The 23,212-nt window shown below is 51.0% G+C and overlaps 2 long non-coding RNA genes across 5 annotated transcripts in view; both read left to right on the top strand.

Annotated features, from left to right (window-relative positions):
• The window catches only part of LOC123780127 (uncharacterized), an 85,206-nt gene extending 82,962 nt beyond the window's left edge, over positions 1-2,244 (top strand). The window contains exons 6-8 of the long non-coding RNA XR_015723000.1: positions 1,090-1,142; positions 1,550-1,574; positions 2,171-2,244. This is a non-coding gene — a long non-coding RNA (uncharacterized LOC123780127). The remainder of the gene's footprint in view (positions 1-1,089; positions 1,143-1,549; positions 1,575-2,170) is intronic.
• A 4,690-nt stretch (positions 2,245-6,934) lies between these two features.
• LOC148107072 (uncharacterized) lies at positions 6,935-13,832 on the top strand. Of its 4 annotated transcripts, XR_015723006.1 has the most exons (5): positions 8,249-8,280; positions 9,164-9,240; positions 9,835-9,859; positions 11,645-11,733; positions 13,560-13,832. It is a non-coding gene; the product is annotated as an uncharacterized LOC148107072 (long non-coding RNA). The 4 variants fall into 4 exon arrangements; XR_015723007.1 differs by lacking the exons at positions 8,249-8,280; positions 9,164-9,240; positions 9,835-9,859 and adding an exon at positions 6,935-6,961; XR_015723008.1 differs by lacking the exons at positions 9,164-9,240; positions 9,835-9,859.
• The last annotated feature ends 9,380 nt before the right edge of the window (positions 13,833-23,212 follow it).

Genomic DNA, 23,212 nt, shown 5'->3' with positions numbered 1-23,212 from the left:
TCATATTTTTAAATTTTTGGACTATCTTCTGTCTTTAGGGTGTCTTTATTTTTCATCATTATTATTTTTTAATGGAAGTAGTTGAGCTGACACACCATATTCCGTTCGTTTCAGGTGTACCTTTGCCTTCAATGGCAAAGCCAGGACTCTGTTTCTCCCTTCTTTGCTGCTTCTCTTCTCTGCATCTCCTTCCATGAAGAAGGGGGCTCACCAATAGCCAACTGCAGGCTTTTCTTTTTTAATGTAAATTCAAATTAGGTAACATATACTGTATTAGTAGTTTCAGGGGTAGAACTTAGTGGTTCATCTGTTGCGGTAACAGCCAGTTGTCATTCCATCAAGTGCCCTCCTTAAGGCCCATCACCCAATTACCCCATCCCCCCACTTCAGCAGCCTCAGTGTGTTCTCTAGATACATGGGAATATTACTCAACTGTTGAAGGACTCAAATCTTGTCATTGGCAAGTGCATGCTGTTAAACCAACCACATCCCTCACCAACCCCCCCTTCAGCAGCCCTCAGTTTGTAATATAGATACACTGTAAATTACTCAACCACCAGAAGGAATCAAATCTTGCCATTGGCAACTGCATGCTGTTTAACCAACCACATCCATCTCCACTGTTCTGTCGTTCAAGTCAAGCAGAGCTCTCTGAGTCATTCATGAGATAGAGCACCGTGGCGGGAAGGTACTCTGTGTCCTGTAGTCTGTCTCCTGTTCAGATGGCCAGTTGGAGGAGCTTCGTCCTGGCAGAACAATTAGAGAGACTTTGCTACGGGCAGAGGGAGGGGTGGGGCTCCCTCACGACACCACAGTGTGCAACCAGGCGACCTCTTTGTAGACTAACTGACTCACATCGACCAGGTTGCCTTAAGCTAGAAAGTCAAAGGTCTGTTTCTCCTTCGTTTTCTCATCCTCTTGTTTGCTTTTCCTCACCCACCAAGGAGAATGGCCCAGCAGCAGCTCAGCCCATGCTTCTTAGCCAGTCACTCCCATACAGTCTTGTCCCGTGTCCATATCAACAGTGATCATAGAGTAATTCCCGAGTAGGACCAACAATGGACTGACACTTACTCTGTGTCCTTTCAGAGTCAAACAAGGAGGACCTTGGCAAGAAACCACCATGGCCCAACACATCGAGGGTAAGCTTGGCTGTCTTTGCCTGAGAAAGAAATGTTTCTTACTTGAGTTTCGTCTTTTTGAAGTGAGTTCAGCTATGACAACATGACAGTGTAGTTTTTAGACGTGAGGTACCATTTTCTTGGGGTGTTGGGAGGGGAGGTTGTAAACTGTGGTAGGAGACCTTTTACTCAGAAGCGGTTTTTCCTCCCTGAATTAAGAGTTTTGTAATTGTGCTTCAGGGAATTTGAAAGATCCATCCCCCAGGAAAAGCTCATGCCTTTTCCACGGGTGCACACTGTGCTTCCTTTCCGGGCCTTTGTCTTTATGCTGTTTCTCATTTGGTTTTCAATAGTCACCAAGAGAACCGTTGATGACACAGTATGCATATGACCTGACTCTCAGGGTGTGTTCTTTTCTGTAAATTCAGGTGGCCCCAGAACCATGTGGAGGTGGTACGTATTCTGGAATCAGTCCCTTGCTGAGGAAAAACTCTAGATGGTAAGGCAGGTTGGGGGGATGTCCTCACTGTCCTCAGTCTGGAGAGCCATCTGATTCCAGGTTCCTGGTAGGACTGAGGCTTGGGAGTGTGGGGAAAAGCAGACTCCAGGTGAGAAACTATGTGCATGTGTCTCCAGTCCTAGGAAACCAAGGCATTCTCCCTGGGTGGTGTGGGTGTGTGTGCATGAGGCTTGGAGCTTAGGTGTCTTGTGTAGTGTGATTGTGAGTGTGTGTGTGTGTGAGAGAGCAAGAGAAAGAGAGACAAAGACAGAGACAGAGAGAGAGAAGACAGAAACAGAGAGAGAGAAAGGTGTTTCTCCAGGAGATATGTCAGACAGATACTGCATGATGTCACCCTTCTCCAAAGCCATGTCATCACACTGCGCACTTTAGAGCCTTACTGCAGTGGGTGACCCAGCAGGGGCACTTCAGTCCATGCTTGGAAACCAGCTGGCTCCATACACCCCAGCCTCGTGTCCATATCAAGGAACATTCCATGAATATTCTTGGGCAACAAGAGGAATGTGCTGACGGGTACTCTGTGTCCTAGATGCCTTGGAGGAAGACATCGATCACATCAAAGGAGACAGCGCCGGAGGCACACCTCTCGCCTTGGTGAGCTAGAAGTTCTTTGTCCGAGGAACAGATGTTGCTTTCTTGGTTTCTTTCCAATCAAATTCAGATGAAATTCAGACAATGTATATTTGAGATTATACATATAGATCTCATACAATTTTCCTTTTTGGGAGAGCATTGAGTGGTTGTCTCTGCCAACCGTTAGCTGATTTGAGAGGACATTTACCATTGGCGACACCAAACATGGTTCTAAACACTGTGGTAGGATCCTGTCCCTCAGTAACACTTTCTCCTGCTTGGATGAAGCATTTTGTAGTCACCATCCTGAATGGACTGGACAGACATGTCCCCCAGGAAAAACAACTTCCTAAGGCATCCAGTTCACTTACTTTGGGGTCGTTGGACTCAACCACTGTGTTCCATCTGGGTTCCTAAAGTCATTGAGGGAAATAAAGCTCATGCAGACAGACAGTGTGTAGCATGACCTGAGCCTCACGGTGTCCTCTTTTCTGTACCTGCAGGTGACACCTTCAACCATCACCAGCGAGAGCGGTACGTATTCTGGAATCAGCCTCTTCCTGAGATAAAACTGTAGATGTTAATGCAGGTGGGGCATCTTTGCAATCCTCAGTCTGGCGAGCCGCCCTGATTGGGTTGTGGGGGTGTGGGGCACCAGAGATTTCCCAGGTGAAAAAATGTGTCCATGTGTCTACAGTCCTAGGAAGGCATTGTATTCCCTGTGTGTGGTGTGGGTGTGTGTTCATGAGGCTTGGGGTTGGGGTTTCTTTTGTGGCTCTATGTGGTGTGATTGTGACTGTGTGATTTTGTGTGGGAGACAGGGAGAGACAGACACAGACAGAGAGATGCAGAGAGGGAGAGGGAGAGATGGAAAGAGTGAGAGAGAGATTGCATATGTCTCCAGGAGGTGTATCCCACTGCCACTGCACAATTACCATTGTCCACATTCTCAAAAAAAAAAAAAAAAAGAAAGAAAAGAAAAGAAAGAAAGAAAAGAAAAGAGAATAAAAGACAAGATGAGATAAAGAAATCTCATCACAGGGCACATATTTTATCCCTATTAGCGCAGGAGGCCCAGTGGTGGCGTTCAGCCCATGCCTGGGAACCAAATGCCTCCATATGCTCTAACCCCATTCATAGTGAGCAATACTCTTCGAGGCATTCTTTTTTTTTTTAAGATTTTATTTATTTGAGAGAGAGTGAGTGAGTGAGAGCACAAACAGGTGAGAGGGGCAGAGGGAGAGAGAAAAGCAGACCCTTGCTGAGCAGAAGCCCCATCCGGGACTCGATCCCAGGACCCTGCGGTCCTGACTTGAGCTGAAGGCAGATGGTTCACCGACTGAGCCACCCAGGCTCCCCTCCCCGCATCATTCTTGAGCAGCACCACCAATATGCTGACAGGTACTCTGTGTCCTTCTAGATGTGACTGATGATGGCGCTGTCTGGTCCTGGTTGTATCAGAGGATCCCAGAGGAGGAGGGCCTGCCTCCTGAAAAGGTGAGCTCGCCTGTCTATCCCCGAGGAACAAATGTTGCTTTCTGGGTTTCTTTCCAATCAAATTCAGAGGAAATTCAGACAGTATACACTGTGTTTGCGAATTGAACATAATACTAAAACAAAAATCATTTTCCTAATGTCAACTGCTTGTATATGGAAATGAAATTATTTTTATATACAGATTTTATGTAAAAAGCTATATATACTTTTGAGATTCTACATATGGAATTTCCCTGGTGGGGAGAGCGTTGAGTGGTTGTCTCTGCCAACCGTTAGCTGATTCGCGAGGACATTTAGCATTGGCGACACCAAACGTGGTTCTAAACGCTGTGGTAGGATCCTGTCCCTCAGCAACACTTTCTCCTGCTTGGATGAAGCATTTTGTAGTCACCGTCCTGAATGGACTGGACAGACATGTCCCCCAGGAAAAACAACTTCCTAAGGCATCCCCAGTTCACTTCTTTGGGGTCGTTGGACTCAACCACTGTGTTCCATCTGGGTTCCTAAAGTCATTGAGGGAAATAAAGCTCACACAGACAGTGTGTAGCATGACCTGAGCCTCACAGTGTCCTCTTTTCTGTACCTGCAGGGGACAGGAGCATCTGGTGAATGCGGTACGTATTTTGGAATCAGCCTCTTCCTGAAACAAAACTCTAGATGTTAATGCAGGTGGGGCATCCTTGCAATCCTCAGTCTGGCGAGCCGCCCTGATTGGGTTGTGGGGGTGTGGTGGACAGGAGATTTCCCAGGTGAAAAAGTGTGTCCATGTGTCTACAGTCCTAGGAAGGCATTGTATTCCCTGCGTGTGGTGTGGGTGTGTGTGCGTGAGGCATGGTGTTGGGGTGTCTTTTGTGGCTCTATGTGGTGTGATTGTGAGTGTGTGAGTGTGTGTGTGAGAGAGAGAGAGGGACAAAGACAGATAGAAAGACAGAGAGACATAGACAGAGAGACAAAGACAACGAGAGAGATGACCGAGAAAGAGAGACAGAGAGGGGGAGAAAGAGAGAGAAAGGTGTTTCTCCAGGAGATATGTCAGAGAGATACTGCATGATGTCACCCTTCTCCAAAGCCATGTCATCACACTGCGCACTTTAGAGCCTTACTGCAGTGGGTGGCCCAGCAGGGGCACTTCAGTCCATGCTTGGAAACCAGCTGGCTCCATACACCCCAGCCTCGTGTCCATATCAAGCAACATTCCATGAATATTCTTGGGCAACAAGAGGAATGTGCTGACGGGTACTCTGTGTCCTAGATGACTTGGAGGAAGCCCTGGATCCCATCAAAGGAGACAGCGCCGGAGGCACACCTCTCGCCTTGGTGAGCTATAAGTTCTTTGTCCGAGGAACAGATGTTGCTTTCTGGGTTTCTTTCCAATCAAATTCAGATGAAATTCAGACAGTATATTCTGTGTTGCGAATTGAACATAATACTAAAACAAAAATAATTTTCCTAATGTCAACTGCTTGTATATGGAAATGAAATTATTTTTATATACAGATTTTATGTAAAAAGCTATATATACTTTTGAGATTCTACATATGGAACTTCCCTGGTGGGGAGAGCGTTGAGTGGTTGTCTCTGCCAACCGTAGGCTGATTCGAGAGGACATTTAGCATTGGCGACACCAAACGTGGTTCTAAACGCTGTGGTAGGATCCTGTCCCTCAGTAACACTTTCTCCTGCTTGGATGAAGCATTTTGTAGTCACCGTCCTGAATGGACTGGACAGACATGTCCCCCAGGAAAAACAACTTCCTAAGGCATCCCCAGTTCACTTCTTTGGGGTCGTTGGACTCAACCACTGTGTTCCATCTGGGTTCCTAAAGTCATTGAGGGAAATAAAGCTCACACAGACAGTGTGTAGCATGACCTGAGCCTCACAGTGTCCTCTTTTCTGTACCTGCAGGGGACAGGAGCATCTGGTGAATGCGGTACGTATTTTGGAATCAGCCTCTTCCTGAAACAAAACTCTAGATGTTAATGCAGGTGGGGCATCCTTGCAATCCTCAGTCTGGCGAGCCGCCCTGATTGGGTTGTGGGGGTGTGGTGGACAGGAGATTTCCCAGGTGAAAAAGTGTGTCCATGTGTCTACAGTCCTAGGAAGGCATTGTATTCCCTGCGTGTGGTGTGGGTGTGTGTGCGTGAGGCATGGTGTTGGGGTGTCTTTTGTGGCTCTATGTGGTGTGATTGTGAGTGTGTGAGTGTGTGTGTGAGAGAGAGAGAGGGACAAAGACAGATAGAAAGACAGAGAGACATAGACAGAGAGACAAAGACAACGAGAGAGATGACCGAGAAAGAGAGACAGAGAGGGGGAGAAAGAGAGAGAAAGGTGTTTCTCCAGGAGATATGTCAGAGAGATACTGCATGATGTCACCCTTCTCCAAAGCCATGTCATCACACTGCGCACTTTTAGAGCCTTACTGCAGTGGGTGGCCCAGCAGGGGCACTTCAGTCCATGCTTGGAAACCAGCTGGCTCCATACACCCCAGCCTCGTGTCCATATCAAGCAACATTCCATGAATATTCTGGGCAACAAGAGGAATGTGCTGACGGGTACTCTGTGTCCTAGATGACTTGGAGGAAGCCCTGGATCCCATCAAAGGAGACAGCGCCGGAGGCACACCTCTCGCCTTGGTGAGCTATAAGTTCTTTGTCCGAGGAACAGATGTTGCTTTCTTGGTTTCTTTCCAATCAAATTCAGATGAAATTCAGACAGTATATTCTGTGTTGCGAATTGAACATAATACTAAAACAAAAATAATTTTCCTAATGTCAACTGCTTGTATATGGAAATGAAATTATTTTTATATACAGATTTTATGTAAAAAGCTATATATACTTTTGAGATTCTACATATGGAACTTCCCTGGTGGGGAGAGCGTTGAGTGGTTGTCTCTGCCAACCGTAGGCTGATTCGAGAGGACATTTACCATTGGCGACACCAAACGTGGTTCTAAACGCTGTGGTAGGATCCTGTCCCTCAGTAACACTTTCTCCTGCTTGGATGAAGCATTTTGTAGTCACCGTCCTGAATGGACTGGACAGACATGTCCCCCAGGAAAAACAACTTCCTAAGGCATCCGCAGTTCACTTCTTTGGGGTCGTTGGACTCAACCATTGTGTTCTATCTGGGTTCCTAAAGTCATTGAGGGAAATAAAGCTAACGCAGACAGACAGTGTGTAGCATGACCTGAGCCTCACGGTGTCCTCTTTTCTGTACCTGCAGGGGACAGGAGCATCTGGTGAATGCGGTACGTATTCTGGAATCAGCCTCTTCCTGAGACAAAACACTAGATGTTAATGCAGGTGGGGCATCCTTGCAATCCTCAGTCTGGCGAGCCGCCCTGATTGGGTTGTGGGGGTGTGCTGGACAGAGATTTCCCAGGTGAAAAAGTATGTCCATATGTCTACAGTCCTAGGAAGGCATTGTATTCCCTGTGTGTGGTGTGGGTGTGTGTGCGTGAGGCTTGGGCTTGGGGTGTCTTTTGTGGCTCTATGTGGTGTGATTGTGAGTGTGTGTGTGTGTGTGTGAGAGAGAGAGGAACAATGACAGAAAGACAGAGAGACATAGACAGAGAGACAAAGACAAAGAGAGAGATGAGCGAGAAAGAGAGACAGAGACGGGGAGAAAGAGAGAGAATGGTGTTTCTCCAGGAGATATGTCAGACAGATACTGCATGATGTCACCCTTCTCCAAAGCCATGTCATCACACTGCGCACTTTAGAGCCTTACTGCAGTGGGTGGCCCAGCAGGGGCACTTCAGTCCATGCTTGGAAACCAGCTGGCTCCATACACCCCAGCCTCGTGTCCATATCAAGCAACATTCCATGAATATTCTTGGGCAACAAGAGGAATGTGCTGATGGGTACTCTGTGTCCTAGATGCCTTGGAGGAAGCCCTGGATCCCATCAAAGGAGACAGCGCCGGAGGCACACCTCTCGCCTTGGTGAGCTATAAGTTCTTTGTCCGAGGAACAGATGTTGCTTTCTTGGTTTCTTTCCAATCAAATTCAGATGAAATTCAGACAGTATATTCTGTGTTGGCGAATTGAACATAATACTAAAACAAAAATCATTTTCCTAATGTCAACTGCTTGTATATGGAAATGAAATTATTTTTATATACAGATTTTATGTAAAAAGCTATATATACTTTTGAGATTCTACATATGGAACTTCCCTGGTGGGGAGAGCGTTGAGTGGTTGTCTCTGCCAACCGTTAGCTAATTCGCGAGGACATTTAGCATTGGCGACACCAAACGTGGTTCTAAACGCTGTGGTAGGATCCTGTCCCTCAGCAACACTTTCTCCTGCTTGGATGAAGCATTTTGTAGTCACCGTCCTGATTGGACTGGACAGACATGTCCCCCAGGAAAAACAACTTCCTAAGGCATCCAGTTCACTTACTTTGGGGTCGTTGGACTCAACCACTGTGTTCCATCTGGGTTCCTAAAGTCATTGAGGGAAATAAAGCTCATGCAGACAGACAGTGTGTAGCATGACCTGAGCCTCACGGTGTCCTCTTTTCTGTACCTGCAGGTGACACCTTCAACCATCACCAGCGAGAGCGGTACGTATTCTGGAATCAGCCTCTTCCTGAGATAAAACTCTAGATGTTAATGCAGGTGGGGCATCCTTGCAGTCCTCAGTCTGGCGAGCCGCCCTGATTGGGTTGTGGGGGTGTGGGGCACCAGAGATTTCCCAGGTGAAAAAATGTGTCCATGTGTCTACAGTCCTAGGAAGGCATTGTATTCCCTGTGTGTGGTGTGGGTGTGTGTTCATGAGGCTTGGGGTTGGGGTTTCTTTTGTGGCTCTATGTGGTGTGATTGTGAGTGTGTGATTTTGTGTGGGAGACAGGGAGAGACAGACACAGACAGAGAGATGCAGAGAGGGAGAGGGAGAGATGGAAAGAGTGAGAGAGAGATTGCATATGTCTCCAGGGGGTGTATCCCACTGCCACTGCACAATTCCCATTGTCCACATTCTCAAAAAAAAAAAAAAAAGAAGAAGAAGAAAGAAAGAAAGAAAAGAAAAGAGAATAAAAGACAAGATGAGATAAAGAAATCTCATCACCGCGCACACATTATAGCCCTATTACTGCGGGAGGTCCAGCGGGGCATACAGCCCATGCCTGGCAACCAAATGCCTCCATATGCTCTAATCCTATTCATAGTGAGCAATACACCTCGAGGCATTCTTTTTTTTTTTTTTTAAGATTTTATTTATTTGAGAGAGAGTGAGTGAGAACACAAACAGGTGAGAGGGGCAGAGGGAGAGAGAAAAGCAGACCCTTGCTGAGCAGAAGCCTCATCCGGGACTCGACCCCAGGACCCTGCGGTCCTGACTTGAGCTGAAGGCAGATGGTTCACCGACTGAGCCACCCAGGCCCCCCTCCCCGCATCATTCTTGAGCAGCACCACCAATACGCTGACAGTTACTCTGTGTCCTTCTAGATGTGACTGATGATGGCGCTGTCTGGTCCTGGCTGTATCAGAGGATCCCAGAGGAGGAGGGCCTGCCTCCTGACAAGGTGAGCTCGCCTGTCTATCCCCGAGGAACAAATGTTGCTTTCTGGCTTTCTTTCCAATCAAATTCAGAGGAAATTCAGACAGAATACACTGTGTTGGCGAATTGAACATAATACTAAAACAAAAATCATTTTCCTAATGTCAACTGCTTGTATATGGAAATGAAATTATTTTCATATACAGATTTTATGTAAAAAGCTATATATACTTTTGAGATTCTACATATGGAATTTCCCTGGTGGGGAGAGCGTTGAGTGGTTGTCTCTGCCAACCGTTAGCTGATTTGAGAGGACATTTACCATTGGCGACACCAAACGTGGTTCTAAACGCTGTGGTAGGATCCTGTCCCTCAGTAACACTTTCTCCTGCTTGGATGAAGCATTTTGTAGTCACCATCCTGAATGGACTGGACAGACATGTCCCCCAGGAAAAACAACTTCCTAAGGCATCCCCAGTTCACTTACTTTGGGGTCGTTGGACTCAACCACTGTGTTCCATCTGGGTTCCTAAAGTCATTGAGGGAAATAAAGCTCATGCAGACAGACAGTGTGTAGCATGACCTGAGCCTCACGGTGTCCTCTTTTCTGTACCTGCAGGGGACAGGAGCATCTGGTGAATGTGGTACGTATTCTGGAATCAGCCTCTTCCTGAGACAAAACACTAGATGTTAATGCAGGTGGGGCATCCTTGCAATCCTCAGTCTGGCGAGCCGCCCTGATTGGGTTGTGGGGGTGTGGTGGACAGGAGATTTCCCAGGTGAAAAAGTGTGTCCATGTGTCTACAGTCCTAGGAAGGCATTGTATTCCCTGTGTGTGGTGTGGGTGTGTGTGCGTGAGGCTTGGGTTTGGGGTGTCTTTTGTGGCTCTATGTGATAAGATTGTATTTTTGTGTGGGAGACAGGGAGAGTCAGACACAGAAAGAGAGATGCAGAGATGCAGAGAGGGAGAGATGGAAAGAGCGAGAGAGAGATTGCATATTGCTCCAGGAGGTGTATCCCACTGCCACTGCACAATGTCCATTGTCCACATTCTCAAAAAAAAAAAAAAAGAAAGAAAGAAAGAAAGAAACGAAATTAAAAGAAAAGAAACGAAATGAAAAGACGAGATAAAGAGATCTCGTCACAGCGCACACATTATCGCCCTATGACCGCGGGAGGCCAAGCGGTGGCCCTCAGCTCATGCCTGGGAACGAAATGCCTCCATATGCTCTAACCCCATTCATAGCGAGCAATACTCCCCGAGGCATTCTGCTGCAGAGGTGAGGTGAGAGGCACATCCTGGAGCACATTTCTCTCTTCTCCTCACCACATCCCTTATACTGGGAGCAGAGCAAGACCTTCACTTGGCTCCATGAGAGAGAGGCTCATATGCAGCTGCCCGGAGACCCTCCCTGGCTGACGGGAATTCTGGAGGCCTGTGTGAAGGCTGCTGGGCTGGCAGCACACACTGGCTCTCACGGTCCCTCTGAGCTGGTCTCCTGGGACTGACTGGGCCCAGGACAGAGGCTCTGGGAAGCGGGGCCAGGGTCTTTGCTCCTGTCAGAATCCACTGACAGCGACGGGCCTGCTCCCCACATCGTGGTCACGGCCCACCGTCGGACCTTCCATCCATCTGCTCGGGGCCTCCCCTAGTCCTTCCAGGTCTCAGGGTCTTTGGTGAACACTGCAGGTACTGGTGTTTATGTGGCCACACCAGCTGGAGAATGCCCGTCCCCCCACTGACAGACTAGGGGAATTCGGACAAGTACCATTACCTCTACTGCCACATTCATCTCCTCTCTGGGCTAGGACGCTTACGGGCTGTCATCAATAGGAAGTGTGTGTCAAGTGCCCAAGATGAGCCCAGGCACGGGGCAGTCTACTTGATTGCCCAGCTGATGGTCACTCTCATGGCCCAGCATCACCCCAGGCCCGTGGCAGCCGCCTCCATGTTAGCTGCATTGGCTCATTGATCAACTGATTGACTAGGGAGCGTGTCAGTAAACCCATGATCGTTCCTCCACTGTTCCCATTGCAGAGAACAGTCTGGTTGTTGGAGGTGACAGGAGAAGGGAAATAAGGAATTAATGATTCAGGGAGAGAGGAGGGAGGGTAGCAGGAGGGAGCAGAGGAAGGTAGGAAATCATGGGGACAAAAAGTCATGGGCACCACCGTGGCTGCCTCTTGAAAGAATGGGCTGACAGGCACTGCTTCCTGGTCCCAGTTATGAAATCTGAGGGCTGGGAAGGGCCCAGAGACCCTGGACGCCTTTCTCATCAGTGAGGTAAAGGGATCACGGCCCCATGGGTGGTGAGGTGGGGGGACTGCGGAGCTGAGGGCAGCATTGAGTTTTGGGGTCGGGGACATAATCCCGGGGGCAGTGGCCTGAGTCCTCACTTCACCCTGATTGTCCCCTTTCCTTTCCCAAGACCAGGCCATGACGATGGCCACTGTCGTCCGTAAGGAAGACGACTTCGCAGGATGCGAAGCCTCGGACCCATAGATCCACCATCCGCATGTAATTTATTTCCTCTTTCATTTTTATACTCTTTTTTTTTTTTGGTAAAGATTTATTTATTTTATTTTGGGAGAGACTGAGATGGCACGAGTGGGGGAGGGACAGAGGAAGAGAGAGGGAGACCCCAAAGCAGAATCCCCACTGAGGGCAGAGCCTGACATGGGACTTGACCCCAGGACCCAGAGATCATGACCTGAGCCGAAATCAGGAGTCACATGCTTACCCGCCTTTGCCACCCAGGCACCCGTCTCCTCTCTCTTACTGAGAAGGTCCTTTTTGTAGCTTTGGCCAAGTTCCTCTTTCCTGTTTTTTATGATCCTCCTCCTGCAGGACCTGGGCTCCTCCCGGCACTTGATGTTCTTGGATCTTCAAATCTATCATCTCTCTCTTCAGCCCTGTCATTTTTGGGGCCCAAGGCATGAGATGCACAAATGTTCTATTTCTACCAACTGTCATCAGCTCTCTTGGGAATCCTCTAAACCTAACCCCTCTCCTCTTCCAGAAAAAAATGTCTGATGCTCATGTGTACATTCATCACAATCCGAATTCTTGTTCCCCACGACTTCACCAACGATGACGTGGCTTTTCAGGGCCAACTCTAGACAACCTGATTGGAGCAAAATCGTTCATTTGAGAAGCATCATCGGAAAGGAGGAAGCCCAATGGGCAGCACATTTTGGATGCTATGTTGAGGCCTCCAAAAGAAATTCTGAATCCAAAGTTGTTTCACTAAGAGACCAGAAGGGTATATCCTTTTTGTTCTCTCCTGGACAGAACAGTGGCATACCTGGACAGTCATGGCCCAGGAGTTCACTGAAGGCCCCTCTCCTTTTCCCATGTGCTCGATCAAGACTGAAAAAGGAAATCTAAGTTTCCCTTGTAATTCAGTTCTTATACAACGTGTGAATGATCTCCGACTTTGTCCAGAGAACAAAAAAGCCTCTAAAAAGGGTTCTCTTTACTTGGCCAAAAAGAAATATAGAGTTTCACAAGAAATTACAATTTTGCTGGAACACAGTTCATTATTTAAGACATAAACTGTTTCAAGTGGGCAAAACATTTTCATCCTTCCATTAAAAGTAGCAAAACTTTCAGAAACCTGTGAGCTCCCTGGGTGCAAATACACACTAGCGATGATGGCTCTCCAGTCTATTCCCTTGGGAACACACGGGCTCTCCCACTAAATGAGTAGCTGGAAGTTCCTTATCTCTAGGAATTTCACTACCCAGACTAGATTGCACTACCCTACTACGTGCAGACATGGCAGCATATTGCAAAGAGCTCTTGTAATAGTGCCCAAGGTTTTCACCAACAGCTTCAGGCCTCCATTCCTGAAATCTTCCTGGAAGCCTCTTCATGATCTTCAACCTCAGGCAGAGACATCAGAGAAAAACTGCCCTTACACATCCCCTGAAGGGACCCCTTCAGGTACTGTTTAAAAACAAAGCAGTATAACTCCTGGGAGTTCACCCTTGGCTTCACATGTCTCCACTAAAATAAGTAAAATAATTTAAAAAATCAGAATTTCACACAATTAGAGGGCTACTCAAACTGAGGCTTCTCAGAGATCCTCTGGAAATAGCCAGTCTTCAGAAGCAGGCAGCTGCCCCAAGATTTTCAGAACAGGCAAATTGTGATGGCTAGTGGGCAGTTTCCACACAAGATATTGGGTCAAGACTCCCATTTGATTCTTTTTCTGTTTTGTATCTGCTCAGTTAAAATAATTCTTCTCATTTTCCATAAACCCTTGTTGCCATTCACCCAGAATGACCCCTTTACTCCCGTTTTCTTATTCTAATCATTCTACTAATTATTACCCTTGATAGGTCAGAACATCCCTGACGTCACTCCTGGGTTTCTGACTGCTGGATGTGCCGTCTGTCCGCGGACCCCCCATGGTACGTCCCTCTGGGAACTTCCGATTTCATCAAATGAAATGAATCACCAAGGTTGGACATTCCAACTCCTGTGTCAGCTCCAAACCGAGGCCACTTGTGATGATTCAGGCACATGACTTGGAGGAATTGCTACGTCTGCCCCAAATGAGAACAGTGTTCCCTTTGGTGGGAAGTGCATAAATAGAAAAAGCCTGTAAGAAATCTATCTCTAATGTTGGCAAAAGCGACTGGTAATTCTTGGCATGTCACTTAATCTCTCTACGTTTCAGTGCCTCCCACTAGAATATGGCTTACAGCCCCTGCTCTGCCCCCACCCACCTCAATAGGGCTGACCTGAGGATTACAGGAGATGGTAACAGGTATTGTCCACGAGCAGTAAAGCATCCTCCCCATGTAAAGCTAAGAGTGAGCGTCCATCCTCTCTTACTGTGGAGCCATCCACGTCCCCTCTCTGGATTCCACCACCACCAAGTGTCTACCTTATTCTTGCAGTCGCTCAGTGATTGAACACTTAGGGTGATTATGAAACACCAGTCATTTATTTTATTTTTCTTAAGTCTTTCCTTGTGTTTATTTACTTTTAGCCTCATAACATAATTCTAATAAGTAGGCCACAGTCACATTTCAACATCTCAGAACAGGCAAATGAGACACAGAGGGGTGTCCGTAACTTTCTCAGGTGCTCGCGGCTCCTGCCTGAAGTCAAGAGTATCACCTGACCCCAAGCAGTGATTCTGAAAACTCCGCCTCTGGCCAAACAACAGGGGGCACCCTACCAATGACCCAGTTGAAGGTACTGTGGGAATGGACTCATTAGGTTCATTCAAGAAGAATGATGCTACTTTATTCAGTGACCCGTATGTAAGAGATAACCATCAAAATGTGAAGCCACCTTCTTCTCTTCTGTATGCAAAGGCAAATGATCAAGTCAGTCAGTATCGCTGTAACTCCAGCAGTCAATGTGCATTTCTAACTCAAGAATGGGCTCACCTTTACCAGTAAACAACATCTTTAGCTAACGTACAGACCTTTAGCTGATGTTCGAACCAATATTGGCTGACACAGATCGCTCCCTGAAAGAGTGTTCTCAGATTTTAAAAAGTTAATAGGCATTATTGACAACAGGAGGTTTAGACAAATCTAAGAGTTGAACAGATAACATAGAAAGTTCCCATAACCCACGCCCCCTGACCCCAATTCCTCCACTAATAACATCTTATATGGATGTGGTGCATTTGTTATAATTAGCAAAACAATATTGATACACTTTTATTAACTGGAGGTCTAGAAAGGAATTCAGTTTTGAAATATGCCCCAACATGGACGGACCTTGAAAACATATTATGCTCTGTGCGATAAAGCACGGAGAGAAAGACCAATATTGCATGATTCCACTTCAGGGCCCTGAAACCCTGCCACTCCAAGGACTTTGCGGGGAGGCCAAGACAGATGCCTTCCAGGTCTCCAGGGAGTCCAGGGTCTCATCAAGGCATGTGGCCTGTGAACAAGCAGGTGGTGAGCAGAACAGAGAGTGGAGGGCACTCCTCACAGTTTGAGGGGCTGAGGAATTTTTCCTAGGTCGGCTCTGGGATGGCAGGTCCACCAGGAGTTGGCTGGATGGACCCAAACAGGCTCCTGCCTGTTGCTGATGAACAGAAGGGAGGAGAGTGCAGAGCAGAGAGGCCCAGGGGAGGCAAGCTGCTGCGGGTCCGACTGTGGAGCCATGGTCCTCAGGAGGGGCAGTGTGTCCCCCAGGGGACATTTGGGAGGGACTGACTGTGATAGGTGGCTGCAGAAAGGGAACCGGGAGGCCTGGAGGCTGACTGAGCACAGTCCATGGGGACAGTAACCGTTGTCACCACTCTGCCCTTGCTGTCACAGACCCAAGAAGCCCCTCTGCTGATCCAGAACTTTCTGGGTTCGTGGGGCACACATCTATTGAGTAAACACAAGTTCTTTCTGGACCCCATGATTTCCTGACTTTGAGGCCCACGTCATCTGTCAATGAGCAGGTAGGCTGTCTTCTGTGTTTGTGGATGCCACCGCACCCCACCAGCTCTGGTTTTAATCAGGGCAGGAGCACAGCTGGGTCCCGGGCTGGGTCTGACAGTTGGCATTGCCTCTTCAGACATGCGTGGAGGCGGTCTGGCACAGCCTGGTTGGGAGGCTTGGTCATTCATAACATCTCATCAACTGCAATCCCTTGAAAACCAAGGAACTTCAGGAGCCATTCAGAGCCGCGGAAGCCCCCCAGAACTGAGAACATGCACCCCACTGCTTCCTTGGCAGGGGGTTATTATTTGCAGGGGAACCCCCAGGATGGGGGCCACGCTGGGGTTTCCTGGGGGTGGGCGCAGAGGAGGGGCCGACAGCAGGAGTCAATGCTGGTCTGGCACCAGCTCCCATTCCCAAAGCTGGGATCTGTGGACAGACAGGGAGGATGACTGAGAGGAAAGACATGTAACCGTGGGAGAAGGGCACACTTGAAGGAACATTCTAGGAGGAGGCACTGCCCTGGGCCCTGGGAGGATAAGGGGGGGTGGCAGGAGGGGTGAGGAGGAAGAGAAAAAGCAGGGAGCACTGGGCCTGCCCCTCAGGAGCACTGGTTGGTTCCTGCCATGTTCTCTCAGCTCCAACAGCCCTGGGGAAGATGAAACTGTCCACATCTTGGTGGCAGGAAGGATGAAGGGGAACGAGGGTCATGGGGTCCCAGCACTCAGAGTCTCCATCCATCAACATGGCTGTGCCCTCCCTCTCAGATGCTGGCAGAGGAGGAAGAATGTCGGGGAAAGAAAGCAGAGCGGTGGTGGCTGGGTGGCGGGAATGCGGGTGTCCGAGGGGGTTGATGTGACCAAAGGGTGGTCCTCCTGCCCTGTCCACAGGGTACCAGATCCCCTACCGCCTGGCCAGCAAAAGCCCCAGCACGTTCGCGTCGGTGGAAGTGGGGACCACAGTGAGGCAGTTCACAGCAGCCAAGCTGGCCCTGGAGTTGGCATACATCTTCAGGCTTTTGGCCAAGATGAAACACCACTATGGGCTGCTGCTGGTGGCCACTGTCATCACCACTGAGAAGAGACGTACGACCCCGGGGCCCAAGTCCACTGTTGTGGTGCTGTGGGGAGGAGAGCTGGGCCTAAATGAGAGCCATGAACTTGCTGGGTCCATGGCTTCCTGGGTCAGGCCCTGCACTGTCGCATGTCTGCACAGCCCATTTACCAGAAAGACAGGAATGTCCAAGGTTTAAAGCTGGAGACGCGGCTCAGCGAGGTTGTGTAACTGGCCCAGGGTGGCTCTGAGTCATCCTGTTGGAGTGCAGCTCCCTGAAGCCAGGCACTTGATGGCTGATGTTCAAAACCAGGTGCCCAGCTCAGCAGGGGCTCAATAAACAAGTTTTCTACCCAGCAGTCATAGGGAGATCTGTCTCCACGGACACTGCTTCCGTTCCAAGCACTGGTGAGATGTTTATTGTACATTGTCTTGGTTTATCCTCACAAAGGCCTGGGGAACAAAGTGCTGTGAGCCCCAGTTCTACAGAAGTGGGGCCCAGATGGATTCAGTCATTTGCCGGGGACACAGCTGTGAAGTCGTGACGTGGACACCCTCCACAGACACTCAGTCTCCTCCGCCTACAGAAATCTGCTGTGGGTTCCCATCTCAGCGAGCGCCTGACATGCCCTCCAGCCTCACTCTGGAATCTGCCTCAGTAGACTCCCTCCCCAGGGCCGCCCCAACTCCAGGTTGGGATATCAGGGCCAGACCCTGAGGTCTCAGGGAAGAGGATGACAGGAAGGTGCTTGCGCACAGAGTAAATGGGTGGGCTCTGGGAGTCCCCAAGCATCAGGCTCTGGAGCTGTGTGACCTTAGGCAAGGCCCTTCCCCTCTCTGTTCCCTGCACTCACCTGGTGGCCTCTTGGGAAGCCCGAGGGCCAGAATGGCCCGCAGAACTCCGGGGACAGAGCTGGTGCCATGGCTGCACTCAGAATGTGAGCCAGTGTCCCCGTGGCCTGCGGGATCACTCTAGGAGAAGATCTAGACCGTCTTAGGGAGGCATGAATTGAGCCCAGAGTGCTTGGAAAACCATCCCAAGGGCCGATCCGAAACCTACAAAAGGTAGAAGGCAAAGGAGCCTAGCGTACACTGAGCCCGTGCCACGCTCTGGCCACCTTCCAGGCACTGCGGCTCACTGCTCTCTCAAATTCCCTCACAAGCAGGCTGAGCAGCTGGGGAAGCTGATGCCCCACAAGGTGGAAGGGCCCACTGAGCTCTGGCACCTGCTTGGAGGCTGCCCTGGCTGGAACACCCAGCTGCTCAGGACAGGGCTGCTCAGCCCAGGCACATGGCTGACCCTTGCGATGGCCAACGGGGGGACGCTGGTGTCCCCCATCTGTGGCTTCAGAGCTTCCAGGGCTCCACACCTTCCAGGGGAAGGCCGTAGGCTGCTGTGAGTCCCCCGACCTCAACCGCCGAGCCTCAGTCCCCCAAGGATGAAGACAAATGCACAGCCCCTCCTCTGACAAGGTTACCTCTACTGCTAACTGGAGGAAGGAAGCCTTGAAGTCACTGGAGACGCCAAAGCTTGAGGTGGGTGGAGAGACAGCCATGCATAGTTGGCCCCTGGCTTTTGGCACATAGCGCTGTCTGACCTGCAGCTGCCAGCACAGGGGTGGGGTTGGCGAGACCGGGGACAGGCACCAGGAGAACCCCTCCTGCAGCTTTGGCCCAGGTCCTCAGGCTCCCCCTTGTCTGGGGCATGCTCAGGGCCCTGAGTGCCTCTCCCAAAGGCTCTTGCCATCTTCCTCAGAGTTGATGCAACCCCCTAGGGAAATTCAGCACTTTCTTCATGATAAACAATTAATCAATTATTCCTTCCTCTGTGGGGTTTCTCTGCTGCAATTGATGGGACAGGGAGATGCATGCTGGGAACGATCCACGCTCGGGAGCCAGGTCCCCGCTCCTTGCGCTCTGCACTCCCAGTCGCCAGCACTGTGGGGACAGAGCGGCAGTGACACGTCCCGGAGAAGCCGAGTGGGACACCGTCTGTGTTTCAGGCTCGGGTTGGCTTCCAGGAAGAAGGAGTCAGTATGACAGATGCACTGAGCCTGAGATCACAGGAAGAGTCCACAGGGGCCTGGATGTGCTCAGCAGAGCCCAGGTGTCAACTTCGAGATGTTGTAGGGATGTGTGTTTGCCACAGAGCACATGTGGGCTCATCCTCCTGTCTGTCCGACTGTCTCCGACAGGAGAGAGCAGCGCTTTGGGAGCAAGCCAGGGTCTCCCATGAGGTCCAGGCTGGGGCAGGTCCAGAATTGGCCGTGAGGGAGCCGCAGGTGCCTGAGGAACTGGGAATGACCTCCCTGTTCTCTGCCCTCATGGGCAGCCCGCGTCCTTATGCTTGAGCTGACATGGTGCCTTCCTGGAGAAGCAGCCGGTCACGTGTCCCTGGTCTGTTCTTTTTTGGTTGCAGAGCGTCCAGTGCCCCCCCCCCCCCGCCGTCCGAGAACTCCTGGTGTCACAGTCAGAAGTGACTGCACACAGCCTCCAGCTCCAGTGGGTCCCGGGCAGCGATGGCGCCCCCCCCCCCATCCACTACTTCACTGTGCAGGTGTGACAGCTGCCCCCGGGGAGAGCAGCAGACCTACTCCTCATCCATCCGCCACAAGGCCAAAGCCTGTGCTGTTGAAAGGTATCCAGAGCCAGGCACGCCCTCCCCAGGGAACAGAGCAGGGAATATGTGTGGGCCAGAGACGCACCCGGACAGCTGAGCTCTCTTCTCCTAGTGCACACTCCCTGTACCAGGGACCAGGACTCCCACCTCCTGGAGCTGCTCTGGCCTCTGCCCTGGGTCTGTCCTCTGGGCATGCCCTGTGCATGTCATGTGCATACCCCAGGTCCCAGAGATTGATGAGGCACAGATGATGGGGCCAGGGAGCCTGGAAGTATGGGCTCTAGTGCCCTATCCCCTGAGAGGCAGATGTGGAGGAGGGGGAGGTGGGGGGAAGGGGTGTCACAGGCTGAGAGAGTTGCACCTTCTCTTTGTGCTCTCTGTCCTAGTCAGCAAGGCAGACTTGTTCTGTCGTCCATTAGTGATGGCTGAGAAGGGAAATGGCAGAGGCATCCCCACTGCACCTTGAGAACCCAGCATTTATCCAGCTGCTGAGGGAACCACCAAGCAAAGGTGGAGGGGAGTGGTGCCAACCACCACAGCTAAGTTCTTGGCACCTACAGCCTCATTGGGGCCCCTCCTCATGTTCCCACCCCCTTCTACAGTGAGGGACCAGAGCACCCCTTCTGCAGTGAGGGACCAGGACACCCTCCCCTCTGCAGTAAAGGACCAGGGCACCCCCCTCTCTATGGTGGGAGAGCAGGGCACCCCCTCTACAGTGGGAGACCAAGGTAGCCCCCTCTGCAGTGGGGGATGAGGGCACCCCCCCCCCCCCCCCGCGCTATGGTTGGAGACCAGGGCATTCTCCTTTATGATGGCTCATAGGGGACCAGGGCTATCGAACCATCTAGGTGAGGATTCTCAGAAGTGACCTCAGGCTTTGTGTCTCCACAAGCAGGCCTGGGCTGTGCAGGCTCACGCCACCCTGCAGAAGCCCCCTGGGTCTTTCTGGTGGGCAGGCCTGTCTGGGGAGCTGGCCTCGCATCTTTCCTGTCCTCCTCCTCTGGCCCTGACTGTGGTCACATTCCCTGAAGGTCACGTCAAGCTGTGAGGGGGCCACGAAGGAGCGTGTCCCACCTGCTGAGGGTTCCAGGACCCTGGCCAGCACCTCTCATTGGGATGATGGAGGAGGTCTATACCCCATTCCCAGGCTGGCCAATGTTCCTCTCACCTTTCAGATAGAACACCATGTACTGATCCCCCCCCTATTCTGAGCACTGTGCTGTAAAATCTCACATTTCTCATCGAGCCCACATGTTAGCCCAGCGGGGGAGAATCATCGTCCCCATTCTACAGAGGAGAGCTGAGGATCGCAAAGGTCATATTCGCCTGAAGCGCCAGCACCTCCCACGGGTGCACCTCCTTTGCAAGGCTCCCCAGCTCAGCTTCTGCATGCTGCTGAACCTCAGCCAAGGGAAAGGAGCAGCCGGGGTGGGGGAGCTCCTGCACCGGCCTTGATCCTCAGGCACCCTCTCCCCCAGCGCAGTTCAAGCTGTGGGGGAGGAGTGGGGGCTGGCATGTGGCTCTGTCTCTGCCTCTGACATGGGGCAACAGCAAAGTTTAGAGAGAAAAGGAGCTCCCTCTCCTGGGTTCAAGGTGTAAGCATGTGACTGGGGTGCCACGTGATGCCCACGTGGGTGTGGTCAGCACTGGGCATCACAGGGAGTCACCCCTTTGGGTAGCCACGTGAAAGACAGGAGAAAAAGGAACTCCAATGGCCTTTCTGTCCCGGAGCTTCCTGAGATCAAACAGACAATGGTGAGCAGGGGACGTCACGTTGGAAAGGAGGGGCCATGTTTCCCGGCAGACAGTTTGATTTGGTGTGGGAGACGCTGTGGTCCATCCCCTCCAGGGTCTCTTCCACTCGTCAGCAGACACACGCCGTGGGCCGAGTTTCTAGGAAAGCAGCACTTTGCACGTGGCCGTGGTGTGGCCTCCCTCCTGTTCAACAGCCTCAGAGCAACTTTAACCTCCTCTTTCTCGACGTTCTTGTTACATTTGACGTTTGCTGATTGCTTGAAATCTGCCAATGACCAGGAAACATAAAAGTTTAAATCAAAGTTCAAAGCAAAAAGTTTCGCCATCTACATCAAGTGGCCGTCCCCACATTTAGAGGGTGTGGGTCTGGAGCAGGAGGGAGGTTCTGGGTTGAGGGACATATCGGGGCTGCATCCCGCAGACATGCAGTACCATAGAGGAGGAGAAGGCCCGTGGGCCCAGAGCCACACAGGCATTCTGGGTGTTACTAGGATGAGACAGCAGCAGTGTGAGCTCAGCTGACAGCTGTGTATCCACCGATAACAGGTCCTGCTGTTCCTCTGCGTGTCCCCAGGGCGATGCGATGGACCCAACCAGGAGGGCCGGAAGGGGATTACTGTGTGAAACTAGAGGGATTCAGTTCAAGTCAGGATGCTGGCCCCATCTCCACGGGGTTCTTTCTTTTCTTCTTCCATGCCATTTTAAAAAATAAAGCCACGTGAAAGGTCAGGTTAATTTAAATGGCCTGGGATATTCTGTATGGGATCAATATTCTTTGATCTTTGTGGTGCTAATCACGAGTTCTGAATAGATGAGGCATAAAGGCAGCGGTAGGTAGCCTCTAAAATGATCAGGACTCAGGCTTTATTTTCATAACCAAACCGGGCAAATGAATGTAGGGAGCTCCTTCTGTGTATGAGACTCTGCCTCCAGCTCCGTGGCAGGGACAGGGACAGGAAGCCGCCTCCGTGCCACCCCCACCCGAGTACTTTGGCTGTGGAGCTGAACAGGCAGGTCAAGCACAAGCTTGGTTTCTAACTGTGCTTGCTTCCTGCGAGCTTGGACAGTGAGCATCCTGAGCCACTGACCTGTTCCCTCCCCAGACAGCTGGAGTTTAGGAAAAGGTGTTACCTCAAACATTTACCTAAATCCAGCCAGTTTCGAGGGTGGATGGCAGAAAGCTGGTGGGTAGAGGGTGCTGAGTGGGAGAGGCCAAGGGAGTCTGTGTGTGGCGGATGCATCTGGGGACAACGAGGTCACTGTGGGCAGGGGTAGAGGAGGACTTTGGGAAGACAAGAAAGAGGAGGTCACATGTAGGATACGCCTATTCCATGAGGGGGTCATGTCCTGTGACTGTCATGGCAGCCCTGGGAGGGCCGGGTACCGGTACCGCCATTCTCACAGATGAATAAAGGGAGGCTCAGAGAAGTTTGAGGACTTCCCCAGGCTTAGATGCCAGGACCAGACTCTGGATTCTGGTTGGGCCCACCCTGATGTGGGCGTGGTGTGTGAACAGGGAACAGAACTGGGGGAAATGAGAGGGGTTGAGGAAGAGGGTCCAGGATGGTTTGTGCCTTTCTTCACAGGTCACCAGCCCTGAAGTCCTGCTCTGCCTCAGGGGGGAGCATGGCAAGAGCCCGGGGGCGGGTGGAGGCCAGTTCAGGACTGGGAGGTAGACCAGGGGTCTCAAGGACTGGCTATGCAGGAATGAGGAGGAAGGGCTGGGTGAACTTGCAGGAGTCGGGGACCAGGAGAGGGGACACTGGGACTGTGGTCACCTCCCATGGAGCTCCCTTCACTGCTGCTGGGTCCCTCTTGGTCTGTTTTTAGGGCACCTAGTGGGCTTCCTACCCCGAGGAGAGGGTGCTCCTGCAGCTCAGCCCCTGGGTGTGCCCTGTGGCCCCCGAGACAGCTAACAGTCCTGTAAATGACACGAGCCCGGGAAACAGGCCTAAAGCTGGGAACTCTGCTTCCTGCTCTCCGTGAACCCTCCGCTTGACCTCAGACCCTGGTGGAAGCTTCCAGCTGTCTGAAGTGTGTGAACTGCACCCCTGCTGTGTGTGCTGGGGTGGGAATGGAGGAGGCGGCCCTGCCTCAGGTTCCAAAACAAAGCGTTAGAGAACAGTAGGTGCTAAACATGGAGGGATCAATGACACGTCTG

This window comes from Ursus americanus, chromosome 35, assembly GCF_024610735.1.
Source record: "Ursus americanus isolate L20-20 chromosome 35, mUrsAme1.1.p, whole genome shotgun sequence".
In the NCBI taxonomy this organism is placed as follows: Eukaryota; Metazoa; Chordata; class Mammalia; order Carnivora; family Ursidae; genus Ursus; species Ursus americanus.
This window is presented reverse-complemented; position numbering and strand designations above follow the sequence as displayed.